Genomic DNA, 24894 nt, shown 5'->3' with positions numbered 1-24894 from the left:
GACCAGGGGGCCAGCAGGCTCGGCCTTACACGCTCGGCACAACAAAACGGTCGCCAGACTAAATGCGCGCCAATGCGGCAAACATGTGTAAACAGTATGTTAGTTTTATTAATAACCTAACCGTTGGTGGCGATAGTGGTGCATAAAACAAAGGAGCCTTTTAGAGCTGAAAGGAAGCAGCGCCGTTTGAAATAATTGGAACGTTCGTCGGTCTGAGCCGTGGACCTCCCGCGTTCTGGGTGGTGAAATATTGCACTCAAATTCTTAGCGAGCAAAGGGTAGGAAGGTGAAAGATTTGCATAGTACGAAGCGATTTGGTTAAAGTTGCTCCATAGATGGGGTCGTTATTGGCAGTCAATCATTCACCGCAGGTGGGAACGATTGGCACGCGAAGAGAAAAAGGCCTGACTCATCTAGGTCCATGCAAAAGTGGTTCGTTTTAGTCGGATTTAAGCACAAATTGTACATGAATAAATTACGGTTTTTTTAAATACATTTATTTGTTGTTGTGTGTAATATTTCCGTCTTACAAAATTTGTAAACATCAAATTTGCTTGGGAAAGGTAAGCTGTGCTCTATTGTGTTTACTTATTTCTATGGTTCATCAAACAAGCCGAATTTTGCTGGCTTATGCGAAAAAAGTTCACCAAATTCTTTTGCAAATAGTAGACGAATAATTTTTTCAACAAAATCATTTATCCTTTACGTTGAATGTCGTAAATACATTATTTCCTTTTGATAATTTGTTGCATGTGCATGTGTGTGCTATCAAACACTTCTTAAAGCGTTACAAATATTGTTCTTTTACAATCATTTTATTATGAAGTGCTTCGCGATTAATTTCAAGAGAATTGTTACACACTTAAGATTTAAAAAAAGTCCATACAATGAAAGTGCCTATAAAAAAAACCCGTTTGTATTACAAAGTACTTCATTAAAGCTGATCGTGCTGGTAATTCGATCATAAAAAAAACATTTCTTCTGGTTCCTCCATGGTCCTAGTCCATGGTCCATGGTTGAACGAGATAATTCCAATCGTTCATATTTATGTCTATCACTAGCGAAGCAGATTTGCCACAAGTTTGCTCTCTAAATTAGATTTTTATTGCACCAAATCGATGGAATTCAATTTCACTATTAGCACGTACCAATGGCTCACTAAAGCAGTCGTAATCAATTTCTTCTAACCACAGCACTACCGGGTTGTCGACGATAGCTTAGCAGCGAGTGGGAGTGCAAAATGGGTACTGCTCGATCAAAAAGTAGTATACGATTGGACCTAGCGTAAGCGGAAGGGCGGCCCGAGCTGCTGGTGATAGTGTTAATCCGCTCGTGTCATAGTTGGACGAAAGTATCATGCGGCGTACGGTACGATTTCAGTACGATTGAAAGCCGAGTACGTTCCCGAGCAGCGTAATTGAATTGCAATTGTGCGATTTCGGTTGATGGACGGTGTAAGAAAAGCAACGCAAACGCTGAAACGGGCACGAAACGTGTAGGTCCCTTACACCCTGATGATAAGCTTCGCGCTCTCATTTCCATTTTGCGTCATATTTTTACTGACATTTGACATTTGCCATGGGAGTGACAGTGGAATGCAAAGGGAGCAATGGACTAACTAAGGTTTCATCTGGATAGTCTACAAATGAGGCTATGAAGTGATAAGAAAAGAGTGCTCTTTTCATTGGTTTATCAAATGAATTTATCTTGAAAAAGAAACTTACTATCTACTTATCAGAACATTTCAAAGTATTATACCTAAACAAAGAAAAAATTAATTACAACAAAACACTTAACGCCTGTTCCAACTACCTACACTACATGAACTACACGAAACACTGCAAAAAATGTTACGTCAATTCTTTATTTTTGTGTAAAATTATTTAGAACTACGTCAATAGGAGTTTCCATTACATTATCTGATTTATTTTGAAATGTTTATTTATTTTTAAATCATTTTTCTACTTAGTAATTTTTTTTATTTTTATTTTTTTATTTTTTATTTATTTGATATTTACTCCAGTTATTTATGTTCAAACTATATTTTCTTTTACTTTCTTTATGCTTTTTACAAAATAAATTTAGAAGTCCAACATACAGTTATCATAACAAACACAAGCAGCACACATACATTATCACTTTCTCTCTCTCTCCAACCGCCCCCCCCTCCCCCCATTGGGCAAAAGAATTTCAACATTGTTGTGCCTCTTCGAAACACCTAATTGACGCCCCAAAACGGTGTCCAATTCCGCACACGCGCGGAACATACCCGAGGCCCGAGAGGTAAGAGAGTGGCCTCTGCTGCACGCGCCTCTGGAATGCACCCGAGCGCTGCATTACACGTCGCGCACAGCACGCGGAATTGGTTTGCATGCAGGCGCCCATGACGCTAATGGCGCCAGCCGTGGAAGGCTAAAAATTGTAATCATATCAATGATTAATCTTACTTTTCGCACCGTTAATGCTTTACAACGCGGCAACCAGCTTTCCCGTCCCGCGGGCTTCGTTTCCGCGAGGAGTTCCGGGCGGGCAAACGAGGGGCAAACGATCACTTTCACGGTGCGACGCGGCATGCCCGGTGCGGGATGTAGTGAAGGAGACGGGACAGGTTGAAACACTGGCACCGCCGGTCATCTCGTTTGCCAGCGGGTGCCGGCCCGGTGTGCCCGATCGCGGAGATTCCTTTGCCAATATTTATCGCCACAATTTGATACCCGAATGGGGCAAGCATCCCTCCGCATCGCATTGGTTGCATCTTTTTTACACGTGCGCTTAAAAATAATCATTAAAACATCGGCCGACAGATGCAAGCAGTGGTGGTGGTGGTGGTGATGGAGGAATGCAAAATAAACCGACATAATTTTGAAATATTCGCGGAATTGATTGCAAGAATTTCGCATTCGCTATGGATGCGGGACGTTCTGCCGTTCACGATGCCGCCGCCGCCGCCGCCGGCCACCGCCGTCCAGGATGACACGTTGATGCCTCAATTCACACACAAACACACACACACACATCGAGGCCAAGACCGCACCGGGACCACAGAGCCGGTGACTTTTATTGTCGATTTATTTACGGTTCTTTACTGGATCGTGTAGACCCCGATGGGTGGTACGAGGCGCGATCGCACTGGACCCCACAGAGTGTGACTGTGAGGGCCAAAGCTACCGCGTAAATCCTTCACACAGCCGAAAGCTTACGAAATGTGGCCAGCAGAGGCTTACCCGTGACGTGAGGCATGTGAGCAGTGGGTCGATTTATATATTTATTTTTTGCCTCGGCTTTGTTTGCACACTTCCATAAATCCTTTATTTTTGCAAGATTAACCTCTTTTTTTGTTGCTGCTGCCGAGCCGAGGGTTTAGCGTTTTCACTAACGGGAGATTTGCGGCGCATGTTTTTTTTTGTTTAGTTCGCCCTTATTTCTATATACTCACTCCGTTCGATGCGGCTATTGTGTTTGGGGTGGTTTTCTTTTTAGTGTTCGGTGGTTTAGTTTTGCCAACCCGGCCAAATGCCGCTCTAATCGTGTGAACTACTTTCACCAAAGGTCGCCGGTAGGATATCGCCAAAGCGCGTTTGCCGCGCTGTATAAAGGATTATCGCGCTTTGACTGGTTCGAACGGTCGGCCACGGTAGTGTCCAGCGGTACCACCTTCGGTACAATAATTTCGTTATTTATGAGTGGGTAAAACACCTCAAAGTGGTAAGCATTTCGAGGTGGAATTTTGCTGGAAAGCCACACAAAATAGTTTGATTCAATCGGTAAATGTTATCTTATGGGGCTGCCTTGTGCCCGCCCGACCGATCGCTGGACAACCAACCTTCTGGCCTGGGCGTGGATGATATTTGCATTTAAATGGGATTTTTCTAGCCGATGACAACTCTATAAAAAGCATTTGTAAACACATGTTCGCCCGGATGGATGGGATGTGTTGGTTGCAGTTGGTCTACATAATGCGCTTTTACGGTCCACGGATTAACCGGCCAGAAAGCTTAACGGGATCAGTGGAATAAATTTCCATTTTTTTTTCATGTTTTTTCAATTGGCAGATCAGATGGAACGTAACATATTTGTTTATAATTGACTTGTTGTTTACAGATGCATAACAAAAATGCACATCACTCAACACACGCTCACGCAATGTGCTCCCGCTTTTTTCTCTCCTCCAATGCAATTTGATCCAATTTCAACCGTTCCTAGCCGTCCACTGCGGCACTCTCGCAGCCATTGTTTTATCGCGAAAATTGTACCGATCCGGAGTGACGGGACACCCAACGCTCCCGGAGGATAATATGTTTGCTTAACGTCGCCTGCCCGCGGGGGGTCGCCAGCGACCAGCGTCCAAACGAAACAATTCACCATCGTATCAGACCCAATTCCCCCCAAATTACTGCACATTGCCGGCCATTAAACGCTCGTAACGAACAAAACTGTCTCATTAGTGCATATCAACACCGCGCTCAGTGTCTTACTCAAGAGTATATCCGTCCACGGCCACAGACGACGCGCACGCACATTGGACGAAAGGGAGATTGAATTTGCCGGGATAATTTCACTGCACGCGGTGTGTGTGTGTGAGGACGGTACCTCAAATTACAGAAACATAAGCAACATGTTGCTTTAACGCGCACCGGATCCCACCCAAAGGGTAGTGAAGAGATTGCCCACCGCAACCCTATGCTTATGCTCTGGGGCTGTGTGTACTTTTGGGGAGCGAGGGTTATTTTTGCTCTGTTCGTTTGCTGCTGCTTCGTTGGTATTATTTTGTTTCGTTTTGCCGTTCCGTTTCCTTTCAATGAATCCCATACGAGCGCTCGCGCGCGCGCGCGGTCTATGATGACGATTATCCAACTGTGCAGCGGCTGGGCTATGAAAGTCATCCCGCCAAGTTTGTTTGGTGGTGGCGGCGGCCCGGCAGTCTTCGGGACGGTAATTAGCGAAGCGATGCTCAAGAATTGCCACCGGGTGGTCGACACCGGCCAGGTCGCTCCTGGGCAGTGGGGAAAGGAGCGGGAAGGGAAAGGCGCGGGGCTGATGAATTGAGCATCATTTTCGATTTTCAGGTCTGCTGAAAGGGTAGACAGGCATATGTTCCACTGACGCCACACGATCGCTGCCGCTCACTCGAACGGCACCCTGTGTGATCGTCGTTCAGCATGAAGGGTGGAGCAAAAGGGGTAGGATTGGGGATGTGTGCGCACCGGGTAAGCTTTCATAACACCCGGGAGAGGCTTGGATGGGGATGTTCAACCAGGGAGCTGTGGACACTTCTCGGGCTCCGTTGAGAGACAAGAGTAAAGAGAAAGCATGAAAGCAGTCGTTTCGTTCGATTGTTTTGTGAGCATTGGGAAGGGAGCAGCCTAGGAAAATGGAAGCAAGCAGTGAGAGGTTTTTGTAGACTTTTTAACGGCGAGCTGCCACCAGTCCCATGGTGAGGGATTTTAAATGGAGAGCTGAAGAGAATGAGAGTGAATGTAAGCATGTTTGGATGAGAGTGACTAGGCTGAAAGATCGTTTGTCTGATCCTCCTTGCGCTGTGCTCAGATAGGAAAAAATCTTGCTGATCAACGGTACAAATAGTTTTTAGTAACATTATCTGGCCGTATGTGATAGATTATAAACAAGATTATTCATAGAGAAATTCTCGTGGAATGTTTGTTAAAGAAAATACCTCAATATATGGTCAAAATTTAGGTTGAATGTTGAACATGATCGATCAGTTTGGATGAGTAGGACAACCCTATAATGTGTTTACTAAAACAATATGCCAACCAACATCCAAACCAACATCTAACATCAAAATTACGCTGATCATGATCTCGATCAATGTTACGGTCTGCATAACTGCGGAATGCAATAATCAGTTAAATCAGCTTCCAAAGAATCTTTTTAGCTACATGAGATCGCCGTTTATTAGGTTATCTTTTATTTGGCTATCATTTTATGAGTGTCGTTCACAGTTGACAGTTCATTACATAGATGGTAAGACGTATCCGTTATTGGATTATAATTTGATGACAAAAACATTTAAATTCAGGATACATTTCAAATATTCTCTTTAACAAACAATCTTCCTTCAAACTCAAAAACATAATAATTATTATTTAAAATGTTATTGATAATGGTGAAAAAAACTCTATGATAAGTCATCCTAGTATCCCGATTACCCGGATGAGGTCGAGTCCCGACGGGCCTGGAAAAACGGAGTTCCACTATAAAACATTTCATGAAAACTGATAAACAACAAAGATGAAAGTAGTCAATCAAACCATATTCCTTAAAATTAAAAATTATTCAAGTCAATAACAATACGTTTTCTTCTATACTCTTCTGCTGTGTTTCTACACAGAAAGAATCCATTCACTTGCTAGAAAGGGATAAAATAACAACAGAGCGAGCTGTCCCGATGCAGAGGCTCTCACTTGATCGTTGTTTCAGTTTTCTCTCGCGAGTAACATTCGCTCCTAGCCAAGCTTAGCGTAAAGATCGCGCAACGTGCATACCAACTCGTGCTCGTTGCGTTCAGTTTTGCGCAGTTCGCGAACCGCGGTGGATCATAATTCGCCCTTCTCCCGTTCGGTAAACTCACCTCAGCAAGCAAGTAGGCGCATAATCGATCGCACCCGGCTGGTGATTTCGCGAGCGTTTCAATGCAGCATCCAGTGCGAATGGTTCAACTTTGGTGCGAAAGGGTGCAGAACGCGAGCAAAGGCTGACTGTGCGGGAACGTGCGTTTGTCGCAGTCTGTAATCAGTTTCATCAACTGTTTGGAAGGAAATTGTAGAAGTTGTGCATTGTGGTAGTGAGAGTAAAGCCAAAACGTTGGTCCGGAAAGTGCACATGCACATCTTGCAATGCGAGTACAGATTGGTACAAATTTTGAGTGAAGTGCGGTGTGTCAGTTCCAACATTCTTATTCTCATCCTGCAAGACAGTGTAACGAATGTGTGTGTCTGTGAAGGAGAGTGACGGTAACAAATGTTAAATTTATAGAGAAATTTATAGTCTACAAGGCGCTACGTGATCAAGTGTATCTGAGTGTTAATGAACACATTCCGTACAACAACGTAGATCACCATTAAGTACGGTAGCTCCCATATGTTTACTAGCTGACAAATTTAAAATACTTCGAGGTGAGCTTTTGATAAGCGTTTTATATGAGTTTAATATTTTACAAATGCTCGTCACAACATTAGTTCAATCAGGCTGTTTTCCAATTGATGAGTGTATTTTTGTTTGTATTTCTCACAAAATGTTTATCCTTATCGCATGTGTGCTAGTGTTTTGTGCTAGCTTTTGTCTAGCCGTTTGTCTGATTTGCACTTCCTTACAATGTCGCTTCCTGAGTGCGTTTTGTTTGTGCATTTCAATACCTTTTTTCAAGTTTGTTTAGTTACAAAGAATAAAAAAAAAGCAACCAACCTCATGTTATCAACGTGCTACACGTGCTATTCGACGTGTGTTGTTGCGTTGACGTGACAAAGTGTCGTTTGTTTTTGCTATCCTGTAGGTCAGAAGATTGCTCCAAAGCAACCGTGTCCGGCTTACCAGCCAGTTTGGTTAGCCCGCGCCCAAAGGTCAGCTGGTGTCCGTGAAATGTGCGTAAGGGGGAAGTGCTACGCAATGTGATCGTACAAATAAGCTTACAGAATGAGTTGTTGTTTAAAGTGTTTGTTTTTAACTTAAAAAAAGGCAAAATACACGAAGTGGGTACGCATTTTTAATTTAAACAGTATTTTAACGAACGTTAAAATGCTGCCACAAGCGTTACAGTGATCCGTTATTTTGTCGCTTTAGTCTGTAATCCGAGCCTCTTCCCTTGATTTCCGGGGATGGCTGTGGTTTGCAGCATCAGCTTGCCACCCACAACCATCGCTGCATCCACTAGAACAATACTCATTAATTCTTGCCCGCTTGCTCGAAAAAGGAAGGCTTAACGATCGTAAAACTAAAAATCACGCTTAAGCGACATCATTATGACCCACGGGCCAGCGTCACCTAAACAAGTGAGCGGTTTTCCTATTCTCTCCACCTCTATTACCCCCCCTGTTTTCCGGCTCGTTCCTAGACCAATCTTCGGCGCTGCGCTCGTCCAGCAAAACGGATGAGATCGAGACGCACAGGCTGGCGCCAACCGGGTCGACCATGCGCTGTCGCCGCCACCAGACGCCACCATCGGCGGTGCGCACAACGGTCATTCGGTCTGGCGGGAAAATATGAGGAAGTATCCAATCGAAATTCCACACCAGTGCGTACGGCGCGGCATGCTGGTGTGGAGGAGAAGCGATGCTCATTTAATCGCACGATCGCACCGGAGCGTCGTATGTCATGCGCGTGTGTGTGTGTGGAGCTGTAAGCGAAACGAAGCGGCAAAAAAGAGTGCAACCGGCATGATGATTTCCCTACAACCCGGTCGGCGATGATCTGCATCGTTGCAGCTGCTTTCCCATCCTTTATGCACACGCTTCAGCTTCGCTAATCGCACCGATTTGTCTGATGGTACGGACACGGCAGACAAGATACGACCGTGCACGCCGAAAGGGGACTTCCTTCGATTGCGCGGCCACTTCAGTCGGCGAGAAGGAAAACTCAATCGTGTGTGTGTTTGTGTGCGCGCGTTTGTTAACGCAAGAATGCGCACGGTACGCAACTCGCAGCTCAAAGATCTTGATTAGTGATGCTTATGCTGGAACGTCCTTTTAGGGCGCTACTTAGCTCGGTGAATCGGGTGCCGGCAATCAGATCGCTTCCGTCCTGAAGGTGATTTGATCTTCGCTAATCCTTTACCTTGCCCGTGGTCACGTGTTGTATCAATCGCTGGGGCGGTAAAGATGAAGCAAGAATGCATTCTGCGACCGTTCGACCATCGGAGGTAGGAACTTTCACCGGCACCGGCCGTGGAGCGATACACGATACTCGATCCCCCGCTGAGGTTTTGATAATTGAGAATTTTTGCTCGCACGAACCCGTCGGGAGAATGGATGCAGCTCCCCCGGCCCAATTATCAAATGACCCAGCCCGATGCGGCGGTTGCGGCGTTTCGTTCGAAGGGCAGAGCATAGAGTGGGGTAAAGATAAAATACAATCACGCAGCCAAACCGAGCGTTGGATGCGCTCGGTGAAATTGAGATGTATCCCGCCGGGATTACACGCAAAGGATATGTACGGGGCTGGGGAGCTTGTGTCGAGTTGAAAAGCCACAGATGCCGCAAGCAGTAGGAACACCTACTTCCAGAAGCGACGCTATTCTTGCCCCTGTCTTCTGGCCCCCACACGGGGATCGTTCGTCTGTGCCGGTGTGGTCGCTGTCGTTGTTGAAGATGATCGTGAGCGTGGGCTTTGGCCGCGTGTGTAGCAGCATGTTTACAACCGATGCGCTTCCGAGCTTGTGACATTACAAATTCGCTCCATCTCATTCCGGCCGAGAATAGCGACCGGAAAGTGCGCCGCAAATGTGATCGTTGGAGAGTGGGTTTTCTGGACGATTATTTATACACGAGCAAGCGGTCTGGTCGCGATCGTAACGGCAGGTTCGATTTACCTAAAACCCGTGGGCGAGCCGCGGCCCGTTGCGTTCCGCACGCGCGTATGTGTGGGCGAATTTGTTTGATTCGAAATTCCACCAGCGTGTCTGTCCGGCGTACGGTGGTGGTAATACGGGTGGTGGAGGTTCGTTCAGACGTTCTGACCCGTGCTGTTCACTGTTTTGACAGGCGGCTCTTTGTCGGAGCAATATTATTGGCAGTCAAAATGGAGTGCAGTGTGTGTGTTTCTGGCGAACATCTCACGCATGGTGCACGATCGTTCCGGGTTGAACGGTTTTATTTAACGATCCCATTGCCACAGATGGTCAAAACGGAAGTAGAGCTAGAGGTAAATTAATTGTCTACGCTTTGGTGCGGAGGGTGTTAAGAGGATTAGTGGACGACAAATGTCTGAGGAGCTTAAGCTATTGAATATCTGAGGCGAAACAAATGAATTTTAATCGCTCTAGTGTTGGGCAAGATTCATGAGGTAGATTAGCAATGTCGTTAATTATGAGGTATTTATCCGACTCATGGCGTTAAGTGGTGTCCACAGCTCGTTGAATAATATTCGAGCAAAGTAATCTATTTATTTGTGTTTTCAGGGAATGGAGTGAATTTCTAAATTGTTGTAAAACGTATACAGCTACTCAGTAAACAGTAACAAAAGTGGAACACTGCACCTATCTATGATGTGATAGATCTTGGAATAAGCTTAGTTTTACAACAAATCATTAAATGCCTGACGTATTATTTATCTTTTTTAGGAAATACTTCAGTTATAACCGCAAAATTAAGAAGGAGTTTAAATAAAGATGGCAATATAGTTAATCAGGACATGTTGGAGTAGTCAGGTTCAACAACAAATAAACAAAATAAACAAAAAGATCAGATTAAAATGTCAACAAAACTATTATTTGATTATTTTTGAATTAAATCAAATTAGTACAGCTTGTTGAATAATTAGTGTTTTTGTTAATTATTGTGCAGTGCAAGATTAATAAAGATTTGCAACCAGGATTTCACAATTTTTCGATAGTACAGATGTGAATAGAAACATTTCATTAAACGATCGCGCTCTTTAATTACACAATCCAACCTTTCTTAGAGGAGCGATATAAATGTGAAATTTTGGATTTATTGTTATATATTTTTTATAGACATGCTGAAAAATGAGGTGCTGAAAATGTGCACTAAACGAGAGGTACCGTATTTTAGGGTGTATGACGACCCTTTTTTAGGCCAAAAATAAAAATCAAATAGACGGGGTCGTTATACACGGACAGTAGCTTTTCAAATACACCTGAGACATTACATTCAATTACTAACAAAAATACACATACACATGACTTTGCGTATCCGCAAAGATAATACTGGAAAAAGCTAGGAGTGTTGCCATTTCCCTGTTGCATAAGCAAAAATAATAAATATTGGAATTTAACAAAAAAAAATGATCTCACTGGTTTATTAAATTGTTGGTACAAATTCATAAAAAGGAACCACTTATGCGTGAGGTCAAATACTAAAGCGCATAAAATACCAAAATAATACGAAGGTGAACTGATTGCCAAACCATCCAATATGCCAATTGTCTTTAATTTGCTTGTACTAGAGACAAAACAAATGATCTGAATCAAAATTGGAACATAGGCAAAGTTGTTAGTGAATTTTGTAAAATTTTAAGAACAAAAAAGTTTTTTTTTATTTTTTTGTAATTCATCAAGGATGTCGTTACACACAGGGGGTCATTACACGTTAAAATACGGTAATTATATGCTCCATCAGATTATTTAGGCGTCCTATCAAATTTATCTTTTTAGAACCTTTATTATAATTTACCAAATAGCATAGCATAGAGGAAATAACAATGCGAAGGAAGAAATAACAATGCTTTGCGAATGGATAAAATTATTCACATCTATTTCACACTATACACGTCTTCAAGTTTTTGGAATTATTATATTGAAAAGTTTCAAGTGACATTCCTTAAACACTCATCGATTGTACAGTTCTAATAACCACGCAGCAAATGCCTGTTCTTGTTGTATTATTGAGTACATAGCAAATTTTCAAATCCCGATGCAATAATCAGAATCCAGAAAGACCTCCTTTCCACGTAAAACAATCCTCTTGATGTTTGTATAACCTGTTGAATAATTGATGTAATAAGAGTGAAAAATGAACAAAAGCGCTCTCTTGGACTTTGTTGCAACCACAAAGATTTGTAAAAATAAACAAAGAGTAATATTAAAGTAATACGATCAAATGGGCCATTCTTACGAGAAATATGAAAAGAGCAATATTAATATGAACTTTATTATTGAAACCCAACCGAATCCCATCTAAACTCACAATCCACCTCGGTCAGTGCAACGACATTCTTTGTCGCATCTTACAACCATTTATTCTATTCGCTCTTATGACATCACTTAACTCAGCGCAACCAGAAGCCCGGCAACGCTGCGCCTGGCAATTCGTTTACCAAATGTCAGTCCTTTGTCTCCAGGGGCGCTCATTTGCCGCGTCAAGTGTGTAAGGTTTCCACGGGACGCGAGCAAAAACAAAACTCTACCAGCACACACCCACAACACTCGGTTCCTGCCATTCCTGCTGCTCAACCGGGAGCCGGGGTTGATGAGTCAGCAGGGAACGTGTTGCCCTGCAATAAGTCAGCAACTTTAAATTACCTACCCACACACTCCGAACCTCCAGCCCGGGTGAACTCTGATTTATGGTGTGTCAAATTGCTGCGAACTTTGCAAAACCAATCAGCCGCCAGCGAGGGCAGGCGTATAAATTAGGCGAACTAGGTGGGAGAGTCTTGCCGGAGGTAAATAAAATCGTCGTAATACCGGCAAAACCATGCCGCCTGTGCACTGCGAAAGAGATGGCGCATCTTCTAGCGTCAGCAGTGCATCACATCCACGACTTTGCAGCTGCGCGTTGATGCATTCTGGTCGGAGTGTAATAAAAATTAAATAAACACATAAACACACAAGGCGAACCTCGTGGGTAATCCTTCTATTCGCAATGCCGTTGTTCGTACTGTTCAAACGCTGCGCAAAGGATGGAAGCGTCAGCGGCGTCATCGGCAAAAGAAGAGCAGGGGAGAGGATGCCGTAACCAGTTCGAGGGCCGAATGTGCGAGCACCCATTCGGAGCTAACGCCACGCCAACCCGCGCAAAGTTCACCAACTTTTCCTTTCGTTTGGTGAAAGTTCCAGCCCCCAACCATACCACCACGCGCGGTTCGACTGGCAGCTGTCTGCTTACATCATGTGGCACACAGCGCCGCGGCAGCACCAAGCGAAAGATGCATGTCTCAATCTCCGGGACTTCGGGTCGGGTCGGTCGGCCAAATCGATCCGATTGCTGCCCAAGCGTGCCCAAGTCCACCGTCGCCAGTTGTGACAATAATAATCCGCACCATCCCTTTACGCCGAGAGAGGCGACAGTGAGAGGCAGACGGAAAGCCCTCTCGCGAGACACTTGGGATACGCGTCCCTTAATCCTTTGCTAAGCTTCAACTCGCTGCCTGTCACCGCGCGATCATGCAGATCGCGTTTGAATCGGTCGTCGACGTCGTCGTCGTCGTCGTCATCCTGCTGAATGTGCGATTTCCTCCTCCTCCCCCTGCCCATCACCCCAAACGCGATCATGATCCTGTGCATGACGGAGGAAAAGCGAAACCCTCTAGGCACGCAAGGGCCAACGTTGAGAATTGGACTGGCCGCCCTTAGGCGTCCTCCTAGTTCCCGGTACGCTCACCCAAGCCCTTGCCAATCTCACTCCGGTTGCCATTTGTCGGCAGGATTAGCCGATGGTTTATGATGGGTTCGAGCTCGAAAGGGGGCGCATATCGCCAACTGCACGACATTCGCTCTCTTGCGGTGTCTGGACCGGAATTCCCCTGCCCAGTCGGTGCCGGTGAACTTTGCGTTGTGCGATGGTATTGGAATTCACTTTCGCACCCTCGTCTCTAATGTTTCGTCAAATTGGGTGTTTTTTTTTCAATATAAAACTGCCACAAACATACAATGATGTTGTTAATCAAATAATGCAATCTGCCGGTGGAAGACAACAACATTTGACAGCAAGAATTCTACACGCCCAGCGACGTCTTTGCGCGTTTGGTATGGTCCTATTTATTTGATCGTTTGGTTATTGCTTACGACTTTATTTATCTTTTTGCAAATCAGCAACAAACCACCGCTGGCTTTTCGTTTGATCACCCAATCCCCTGCACGCTTGCCCAATTGGCACATTCACCCCTTCGACACCTGCCCCTGGGCGTGCAATTCGAGCGAAAACCAGGGTGGAACTCGCTGACTCGGGACGGATGGACCCGTGTGTAAGCGTGCTACGCGAAGGCCGATGGCCACAACAAATGGTTGTGTAATTTTTTTGTCCAAACACCTCTTTCTTTCCCTACTAACTGCGTTTGTTTAATTATAGTTCTCTTCGGTGGGCGGCAACGTGCCGATAGCGTACAAAACGAAAACAAAAACGGCGAATCATTACAGCGAAAAATGGTTTCACACCGATCCCGATGCGATAGGAAATTGGTCCGATAGTGTACCACTAAATGGACCGACTGCACGGTGTCTCTCTGTTTGCAGTCCATGTTACCGGTTTTTTGACGTATTGGATCGCCTTCGGTTCCGTCCCTATCTTTCTCCCGCCGTTGCGGGAGGCATTGCACACCACTCCAAGAAGGCGGGCAATTAATCGGATTTGTCAAACGACCGAAATGACACGGGTGGCGCAGAAAGTGGCCAAACAACCGTGGACCTCCAACCAGCGATGCGATTTATGACGCTCTGATGGGATAGCGGCGCCGGGAGGGAAGGGCCCGATTGGAGGGAGTTTGTAGAAAAGGGCACACTTGGAAGCAAAACAAAAAACACTGTTACAAACACACAGCCCGGGCGAAGCAACGGGTCGCCGCAATGCTGCTCGGTCCCGGGCAGGGGGAAGCGAAGAGTCCCATAAATGACTTCCCCGTACTATCCCCGCCCAACGCTCTCCTTTCTCTCGCCATTAGTGGCAAATGAGAACGATAACTGTTGCATCAAGCAGTGCAGCCGGGTGGGGGGGATTGTGGGTTGGGAGAGTCGGCTGTCGGCGGCTCAAATCGACAAAGTGCGCCCAAACAGGAAAGCAAACAATGTTTCCCGGAGGTGACCGGTGGTGACGGTGGTTGAAGCTTTTGCCAAGTCAGTGAAAAAAACTGAAGCAACAGTTCAAAGCGATGTAACCGAAAACCGGCCACCGACGTATATATTGCGGTGAAGTGTCGTGGGCTGGTCGTGGATAGTGTTCGGGTTGGTGATCGCTGCGAAGAAAAAAAGGGCTTCTGGAGCGACCATGTTGATCCCCACTAAATGAAGGAAAGCAAATTGCATGACTCAAAGTTAGGAAATAGAAGAGTTTTATTGTAATAATGTTTGTACGTGATAAGTTAATGTGTGTGTAATTTTTAAATATTTATCTAGAATAGTTTAACTCTCGCTGAAGAATATAAAGAGAAATCTATATAAAGAGGAATATGCATAATCTGCTAGAGATGAAACAGTAATGTTACGTTCTCTACAGATACGAGAGCCTATGATATCCTATCCATAATTTTTTATCGTGGATTTTAGTTTGGATTATATAAGCTGCCACAAAATATCACTCTTACTCTCTAATGCTATGATACTTTCGAAATTCTCTATGAGCAAATTATCGTATCCAACCAAATTTGTTTGTTCAAAGTTATAAAATGTATTGCTTGTAAATATCATGATGTGAATGAATTGTTTAATTTAAACGATCAGAATCCATCATAATAATCTGATTTGTCAATAATGGGGCCTTTCACGATACTACGAAACATTTATTATATGAAGTTAGACAGTTGGCGGCTGAAATAATGTCAACACTCCATACGAAACGACACACAAAACTAGCCTGCGATTTTCAGTCTAGATTATTTCAGCCTCAAAGCTAGAATTAGATTCGAGTACCTGCTCGAAAAAATATCAAAGAAAGGTTGTGTTTTCATTTATCCCCAGGTGCATTAAAGAGAACAGGTAGTTATTTGTATTATCAAAGTGTATGTAGATCAGGTGATCATGTTTTTATAACCAAATTAGAACGTCACTTTTATAACCGTTTTTATAACCAAATTTGACAGGACGGGTTAAAACTTTTGCTCAAACAGCCTTTCTGGTAACTTGACAATTACACAAAAAGCTCTAAAAATTGAAATTGCAGCCTACGATCCTTAAAAGGGGAAGGGGCTTATTATTAGGGTTATTGATTCCTTCTGAAAAGTGTAGAAATATCTTTAGCTCTTGACTTTGATTTTATTTATATGCCATTTGTACAGAACTAATAATAAATTTACACACAGCATGGCATGGAATCAGATGCAAGAGTGATGTTAACTTTTATATAAAGTTCATATAATTTCCGAATGGTTCAAACATATTTTTTATAATCTTTTTTTTTTATTTAAACAAATTCGATGATGTCGTAAGAAGAATTGTTAGAATATGTTATAATTTAACAATATCTATCTTATTTTACCTTCTAACAGATCTTCCAACCAAAGCCCAATCTAGAAGAAATAAAGTAATAAAACTTTGGAACTTTTCAAACGACAGGATTTACTGAATTGTAAAACAAGAATGAATTTGTAATAAACAAAGTTAAAATAAGATTAGAAGACCCGTAAACGCTTCAATGAACAACATATCAAACGTGTGTAAGCGTACAATCCAAGTCCAAAGCGCATGGAAAACAGGTTGTTAGCCTTATTTATTCAACCCATCCAAGACTGCCGTTAAGCAATTTAGTCCTCCATCATCGTGTGGAAGACACTCCATTCCCGCGCTTCTCAAAAGGGGACTAAATAAATAATCAATCTCGCCCGCGTTTGCGTGTGATGCGCTCCCGCGTGCCCTTTCCGGTTCGCAGCGGTCGGAACTCGGAACCCGAAGAGCTATCTCGGTGCCAAATCCAATCCATCGCTCGTGACAGATGATCGTCAGCAATCAGTTACCCGTGCACGCGAGAGGAAAATGCCATTCATAGGCCTTTCTTTCGCCAAACACCACCCACCGGGACACCGGGAAGCGTTAGTCTGCATTCGTAACCCACTGCACCAGGAGAGGGCGAATAGGTAGATGCAATCGGGACCACCGCTTATCGGCTTATCGGGTCGAACCGATCTTCAAGGCTAGATTGCCTTCAAGGGAAGATGATCGTACAGCTTTACTGGCTTGGGCGAAAGAATACCCACCGCCAGCCCATTTAATCCTAATTGACGGATGAAGGAAGCGTCCCCGTGAAGCAACACACTAGGAGCTAGGCGCAACGGGCCGGATGGTCCCGTTTTGTTGGCAGCAAGATGCAATCCCCGTATTCGTTCCCAGGTTAATTTATTATTATTACACTGCAGAAGTGAATTTATGTCTCACCACTCAACCCGAATCCAAAAAAAAAAAACACGTAAAAAGCCGCCATGACGCGGCTCCGTAGGCTTAGCTTCGCAGAGTCATAACCAACGAACAGCAGCTGCCCAGGACAGTGCCGGTTCCAGCCTGGCAAACAGCCAACTGGAAATGAAAAGCTCGTTAAAGATTATCTTCCTGCGGTGTGCTTAGTGCACCTTCGAGTGACGCTTTTGGCGATCGGTTTGCTGCATTTCCTCGTGCGCGCTGCGGTTTTCTGCCGCCAGTATTGGCCCAGGGCCACCCAGTATTCAAGAGAGCAAAGGCTAATAAAACTGCTAATACTATCTAGTGGCAGCAAGTCGAGCCTTGCTTTGTCCGCGTTTGGCCGGCTGGATCGATTCGACGAAACACGGCCAGCGTACACTTTCGCCCGTATTGTTATTGCTCAAAATTGTAGCATAAAACTAAAATTAATGACTATCCAAAACGAAAGGGAAAAACACGGTAACGGGAGGCCAGAATCGAAGCACTGCAGCAAATTTTAAACCTCTTCCCGGGCACGCGGTCACGAAACGGAGAACCGGAGTCGGTGAGTCACCAAAATTGCATCGAAAGGCAGTCGATCGGTCGGCGACGTGCTAGCGTTAACAACGATCAACAAATGCACCGTACCCCGGGTACACAATGCAGGAAATCGAAATCGGGAGCAAATAATAAATTGACCACCATCATTGTACACTGCTCGCTATCTAGACGCGCCGCGTTTCCGCAAAAAACTAGAAGAAAAAAATTAGTCGCTCGGATAGGAATCGGTTTGGCGACTATTGGGCGATCGATGCACCCGTAGCGTTCTCTCCCTCTAAACCCACCATACACAAAACACAACCAACGCACCAATGCTTCGAGGGGGCCACCCACTGCCACCCACGGGTCTCCCCGGGACCCGTTTTGGCAAACAGTAAAATCAACGCAACCAACGAGGTGCAGACATCATCCACCGAAATCGCCGCACGACGCCCCAACCAAACCCAGCCAGCCTAACGAACTAGCCCGAAGCCCTGGCCAGCCACAGCTAGTAGGAAAAATGCTATGATTTATCGCAAAATATTACGCTCAATTTGCAAATTATGCACTCCTACAACTCAATCCGTGCAGCGACGGCGGCGGCGACGACGGCGGTGGGGACTTGTGCACCCGGGAAAGCGACGAACGGGCGCGCGATCGACCAAGCCAGCCGACGGTCGTTTCGATTCGTTGCGAGTTTCAGTTCCATCGGTCCAGATCAACCTCACCGGCACTGGACCCGGTACCCCCTTTTGCCCGTTTTTTTATGTTTAGCATATTTATCGGTGCGAAAAATGTATGTACAGCTTTTTTCGCTGTTGCTTGGGCTGTCCAGTGTCCTACTCTTTCTAATTTTTCATATGCACTCACCACCGTATCGATGCACTTTAGCGGCCAGATTTGACTATTTATAGCACACACGCTAGCAAATGTGTGTGTTTGTTTGTGTGTGCGTGTGCTGGTTGCAGCCATGGCGCCGCGTGTACAGCGGGCGTAAATCCCGACCCGAACAACGGAGACGCGAGTGGGTCGCGTGCGTTTTCGCGCTGGTAGTAGTTGCACAGTTTTGAACGACTGTGACCGCATTCGGTGTCGCCGCGGAATGAATGCCCATTGGGTGGGGTGGGAAAATATATGCACAAATTCGTCCCGTAATTCAAATGATGCACATGATTCACCCATTGCAACCTGTAGTGCAAATGGTCGACGGTGAAGGAATATTTATTCGTAGCTGCTAGTATATGGTTTCGAAATACTCTCTTTATTTATTTATGTCACAAATGTGTACCGACACCGGGCACTGCGCACCCATTCTGGTATCATACATTTGTGACATTTAGTGATCTTCTATTTTGAAACATAATATCACATTACAAAATATAAGTAAAGTATTGAAGTACAGAAGAACCCTCGGATATGACTGTGGTTGGGACCGAAAAAATGTTCCAAAGTTAAAAAGTCGTGAGTCAAATATCTGGCAAAGCATAGTTCATAAATGAAGTTGAAGAGTCGAAACCTGTTGAAGGGATGTGTATTTTAACTAAAACAATTTTTGATAATGTATTAGTTTCAGATACTTCTATTAATTTCTTCTAAATGACACCATTAAACTATCAAATTTAAAATTGTCGTATCTGCGAACCGTCCCAACCCGAGGGTTTCCTGTAATAACTTTTCTCACTAAAACTATTACCTAAATGAATAAATATATTTATTAGTTTTAGTAAATGTGAAAATCTCTGGTTACGTAAAGTGTGATTAATGTGTTTTTTGTTCCCAAGTTTTTGTATCAAGCAGTACGTTATAAATCTATATAACCATTTTGTTCGTTTAATTATGATTATTGTCGGTATTATTAACAATAATAATAATAATATTTATAATATCTAAATAGTAGGTTTAACAATATTTATATAATAATTTTAACAAAATATTCCAAAGCAAATATAATGGCAGACAAACAATGTTTGTATTTTTGTGTTCAAATTTTAATTAAATACGTTTCAATTCCTTGTTAAAAAAAAAAACAACTCCTACTTTCCACAAGCTATGATGTAAAACTATCAATATATTTACCATACAACCATACACAGCATGATAGTAAACATTGCATTGTCTGTCAAATCAAAAATCAAGTGAAAGAAAAGCTAGTTCAATGTTAGCAATAATAAACAGCCCCATTTTCTATCCACAATGAGGCTTGTGCATTATATTATGCACTACACTGTTTCATTTTTGTTGTTGCTGCGATATTTAGCGATCAGTCCCGGTTGCAGTTCCAGTTCGGTGGCGTAACCTGGGACCCTCCCTTTACTTGCCCTAAACGGCCCATTCAATTTAAACCTTCTACCGTTTTGCCCGCCGGTCACATCGCACCACCCGCCTGGAAGGTTTGCGCATTTGTGCAATGTGAGACAAAGCGATTCGGGACGGTATTAACCAACGGGCGCTGCACATTATGCGGCAGTCCTTCGGCAGTCAATCAATCCCTGACGCATTGCCCTCCCTTCCCACACTTCCGCCTCACATTTGAAAACGGAACCAACCGCCTTTTTGCGGGAAGTAAAGCCGACCAATCTTCACCGTTGACTTGGGCGGCTGAACTTTCAACGATGAACCCATAAACCATTCGCGATCAATAGAAAGTACGACCGTCATCCGCCCGGCGACAAGCGGTACCGTGGAGGGGGAGGTGAGGAAGCGGTGGAAAATTATTGCTCCCTTCGCTTCCAGATCGTGATTGGAGAAATTTGAAAATTTAGCAAACCAACCAACACTACCCCGGCCCCACCGACACCCAGCACGCTCGGACGCTGGTTCTCCGCTCCGCGTGACTGTGCTTAAATTTGAGCGCATAAATTATGTACCTTTTTAAAAAACTTTTGCACCGAATATTGTGATCGCTCTCCGATGTGATCGAAGATGATACTGGGCAGCACGAGCCCTGGCGCATACCTGTCGTGCTGCGTTCGGGTTTGGGGTTTGTTGTGACTTGTGGTGCAATGCAGAACATAAATAACCGTCAAATGGGTTATTTATATCGTGCCCTGCCCGAAAGCGGAGGAAGAGCAGAACGGGCGACATTGAACCTCTTTTTTTATGAAACTGCAAAGTTAATGCATTCTTTTCGGATGTGCTACACCCAAGTTTCGACGTAGCAAAAAGACAGCAACAAATGACCAAAGGTTAGTACCGCTTGTCGCCCGGGGAAAAATCGATCATGATGCGAGCAAACGGGGTACTTGCTTTTTACGATGCAGTCCAGCTGGCACGCGGAAGCGATGAGATGCCAAACGCCTAATTGCATCTCGTTAATCTCGTGCAATATTTCACACCCAGCATAAAATCGCAACACAAAGCTCGCACAGTAAAGATTAATAAATACCCAATACTGTCGCGTCGCCTGTTGGGTGTGTTATTGTAATGCGATTACTAGCAACGCCCTCGTCCTCTTTAGAAGTTTGCATCGCTCCACCAAGTGTGCAGCTGGTCGAAGTGCATAAACATAAATTTAATTCACCGCTGCAGGCAGTACATTATTCCATCCAGTACGTCACTTAATGGTGCATTTCAATTAATTTTTATTTTAAAAAGAAATTTTTACTGATTTATTGTTATGTTGGCCGAACTGTCGCACATTGTACAATCCGTTTGGGACAGGGGGGATTTTATGGGCAAACGAATCGGAAACGAACCACTGCCATACTCTACCGCGTGGAAAGCATACTTTTATGTTTACGACCGTGTAAAACCGTCCAGTTGCCATTTTTTTTTAGTTTTATTCATCCAACCGGACATTCCAGTTCCATCATGCCGGCCATTCCGTGCAGTAAAAAAACGGCCTTTCCTTTGTCCGTATTGCGATCGGCACGAGCATCATTGGTGTTACATCGATCTCATCACACCAGATTGGCCGACACGGTTCACCCTTCTGCTATCATCGGACCCGGTGGTGCCCGCGGTGGAGTGGGTGCACCTTAAACTGATGGCTTTTATTTTCAATTTCCATTACGATTAATGAACGTACGAACGGGGGGGTTTTCGAGTAATTCAATAATAAACTCATTTCGGCGGGCCCGGGTTTCAGTCCCCGCTTTTAGATTACCTTTTCGGCGGCTTGTTTATCATTCCAGCGCGTTACCACGATCGATCGGTCGATCGATTCGGCCATTCGGCTGGTGGTGCGAGGCGGGTCGGCAATTTCTTGCAATGTGCAACACTCGCCGTGTACCGTTTATCGAATGCCGACAACACCGGTGCACCGGCTGAGGTGCGCACTAATGGGAATTTGCGTTTTTGCTTGATCTTCCGATGTAATCGAATCCGGCCAGCACACCCGTCAAGGACTGTACGACGGGACCTTGTTCGATTATCTCGCACTGAGTGATGATTGGGAGGACAACAATCCATGGCCACTCCGTTTAATCGAACGTCCGGAAATCGGGTGTGGTGTGGCTTGCGTCTTTGGCGTTTCTGTTTTTCCTTTTTGCGCACAACAGCCCAGCAAATCCAAATCTGTACTCCGGTTCGATCGCAATCATCAACACAATTCCAAGTGCTTTGCGTGCTTTGGTTTCCGAAAGGTAAAGAGCGACGGTAGTGAAAAGAAACAAACAAGAGAGTAGCCAAGCGAGCCCTGTAGTTCAATTTCTCATTTTCCTTTATTTGCCTCAATCGAGTTATTACGTTTCCCCACATAATAACAATAATATTATGGGCGATTATTCACTGAGCAGCAGCTCGTTTGTTTGCCAATTTGGTCGGTTATGTCATGCCCAACACAGTGTGCCTGTTCATGATGTGCAGCCAACGCACGGTAGCTTTCGTAATGATGATGATAACAATTATGAGTAATGGCGAACCGCGAGTACCTTGCGTTGGGACGGTGTCAGGATATTAAGCGCGGACATCTTGACCGTAGCATAGCAGGGAGCGTCATGAAGATGTGCTCGTAAAATTTAATGCAAGTCTAGTGGAGGTCACTGTAGGGTAGTTACAGTTGCTGAAAGTGTAATGCGTATTGAACCTGGGAATTAGTAATGGTTTTGTTTAAACTAGAGGCAACCAAGGCAAGTAAGGTAATATAAGTTGTAAGATGTATTTGTAAGCAATTTTCAATTGTTTCTAAAAACCATCGTTTTAAATTAATCAGAAAATTTCGGTTTTTGTTTAATTTACCACAAATTGACGGTAAGTTTTTCGAGAAATATGAAATATTAGGGTAAATGTATCAGTATTGGGCAGGTTAGTGCAGTAGTTTCACAAAAACTGCTCGTACATTTACAATTTTTATTATTTTTCATGAAAAGGACATTATTTTGAACGATAAACTATCGTATTATGTTGTGCTATGTTTTATTTGCCGATTTAAATATATTTTTTAGAGATATTTGTGAAAATGCAAACACTGTTTTTGTTCCTATTTTCGGCAGTTTGGTCCTATTTTCGGCAGGCTGTGCTCCTATTTTCGACAACGCGAATATGGGTCGGAAAATGTTTTAATCAATGCAAATAGATAGACAAAAATGTTCAAAGCAGTTTTACACTCTCACTTTTCTAAGATTGGTGTTGAAAAGAACTTAAATTATTAATTTTTGTGGTGCCCATTTTGGTCATTTTGAGGGCAGTTTTTACAGTGAAATTGGTAATATGTAATACAAGAAATATTGTTTTATGTTTCGACATACGCATTGCAGTGTTCAGGTCAAGTTTGTATTGATTATTCAGCTAAACCAAAATGTTTTTGTTTTGTTTCAAGCTTCGGCAGGCGCCCACAGCAGTTATCTGTCAAAAATCAACATTTACCGTGTGCCTCTTTTCGGCAGCATTTAAAGTGAATGATTAACTGTTTTTCGTGATCCTAAAATTCCAATCGATCTAGAATAATTTAATAAACACTTTAATTGTGTTAGTGGTCTGGCTCTCTTAATATTAAAACCTGCCGAACTATTGACAGACATCAAATCTGCCGAAAACTGTGAACTGTGCCGATATTTTGATAAATATGCAAGGAAATGATGTGATACTTCGTATATAAATAATAAATGAGCATATCTCCATTTAAAAAAAATGTGTTGCGACCAATTGCAACGCGTTTTAGCGTAATTACACGTTTTTAGATACCCTGCCGAATACTGGTACAGTTACCCTTTGTACGATTTGAAGACAAAATAAAAGAGTTTAATTTGAAACATAAAACATAAAAAATAATAACAACACATAAAGCTTCAGGTATCTGCTTTTCAGGAAAAATAAATTATACTTTTCATAAGCTATAAGGACCACAAAACAGTCGTAGTAATCTCAGAATAATTGGTGTTATTTTAATTATATTATTTTTTATTTTTAGAACATTGGGCTTCAGAATGCTTGTAGCCAAACTCGTTTTAATCATCGTTTTTTTTAATATTTAAATACTCTGAGTCAACACGACCTGCGCAGCTTACAAAAACACTCTCCCAAGACGGCATATTAAAAAAAAATCAGTTTGAATTTCGTTAAAACTTAAACCGCCATCCAACACGGATTGGGATCATAAAGATATAGGTAGCAATCCACTCATTTGTATACAATAATAAATTTTCCACAAGAAAGTTGTTGCTAGTACATGTTTGCCTACGTTCGTATGACTGTTGCTGCTGCTGGTGCTTGTAGTTGTTCACAAAACCACATTGCCCAGCAAAAAGACATCGTCCACGACAGGACAGCACTTCACGTGCATGTTGCGTTACAAATTCCATTTCGAGCTCGAAGATGAACTGCAACCCCCATCCCACCATTACCGTGTGGCAGCAGCATGTCCATGTTCACATTTATCTCCTGCAGTTACAGTGGATTCACCCATTGAACAACAACGAAAAAAAGAAAAAAAACAGTCTCCCTTTCTCACCACTCCTTTCTCAGCAAAACCATTGGTGCGTCATTTTCGGAGCATAGTAAATCTTGGCTGCACCTTCCGCAGCTGCATTCTGTGCCGCTTGTTTGCTATTTAGATTTACAATCGGGCGATCTATTAAAATTATGCAAAAATTCGCCACCCATCCCATCGCCCCATCGGCCGCCTTATCCAGTCCCTGCCGGTGCATGCACAGCCTCGTTTGCGGCTGTGAGAGTGGCAAAATCAGGCCAGGCACCGCCGGTGCAATTGCTCGCGGCGACTGACGATTTCGAGTCGTTTCGAGCCGTACCGCAGCCACGGTGAGGATCATTGTGTAGTACGAACGACACTGGCGTCGCGGCTAGACCAGCCAAGTCAGGGTCCAGTGTCATCTCAATTCCCAGGAATTGGCCAACTATTTTTAAACCCCTTGTGCGCTGGATGGTTGCAAATCGAAAGCACGAATCCCAAGCGGCTGCAGCAG

General features: G+C 43.9%; 1 protein-coding gene across 2 annotated transcripts in view; it reads left to right on the top strand.

Moving 5' to 3' along the window:
• The window catches only part of LOC120895930 (ras-related and estrogen-regulated growth inhibitor-like), a 50369-nt gene that overhangs the window by 19381 nt on the left and 6094 nt on the right, over positions 1-24894 (top strand). Inside the window, exon 1 of one of the 2 annotated variants that reach the window (XM_040299669.1) lies at positions 6496-7136. The exons of the other annotated variant lie outside the window; for it this stretch is intronic. The gene's annotated coding sequence lies outside the window, so the exon portion shown is untranslated. Of the gene's footprint in view, positions 1-6495; positions 7137-24894 lie in introns of those variants that run through there. 2 annotated transcript variants of the gene reach the window in all.

This window comes from Anopheles arabiensis, chromosome 2 (genome assembly GCF_016920715.1).
Source record: "Anopheles arabiensis isolate DONGOLA chromosome 2, AaraD3, whole genome shotgun sequence".
Taxonomy (NCBI): Eukaryota; Metazoa; Arthropoda; class Insecta; order Diptera; family Culicidae; genus Anopheles; species Anopheles arabiensis.
Note: the sequence above shows the minus strand (reverse complement) of the source record. Positions and strands in the feature narration are given on the sequence as shown.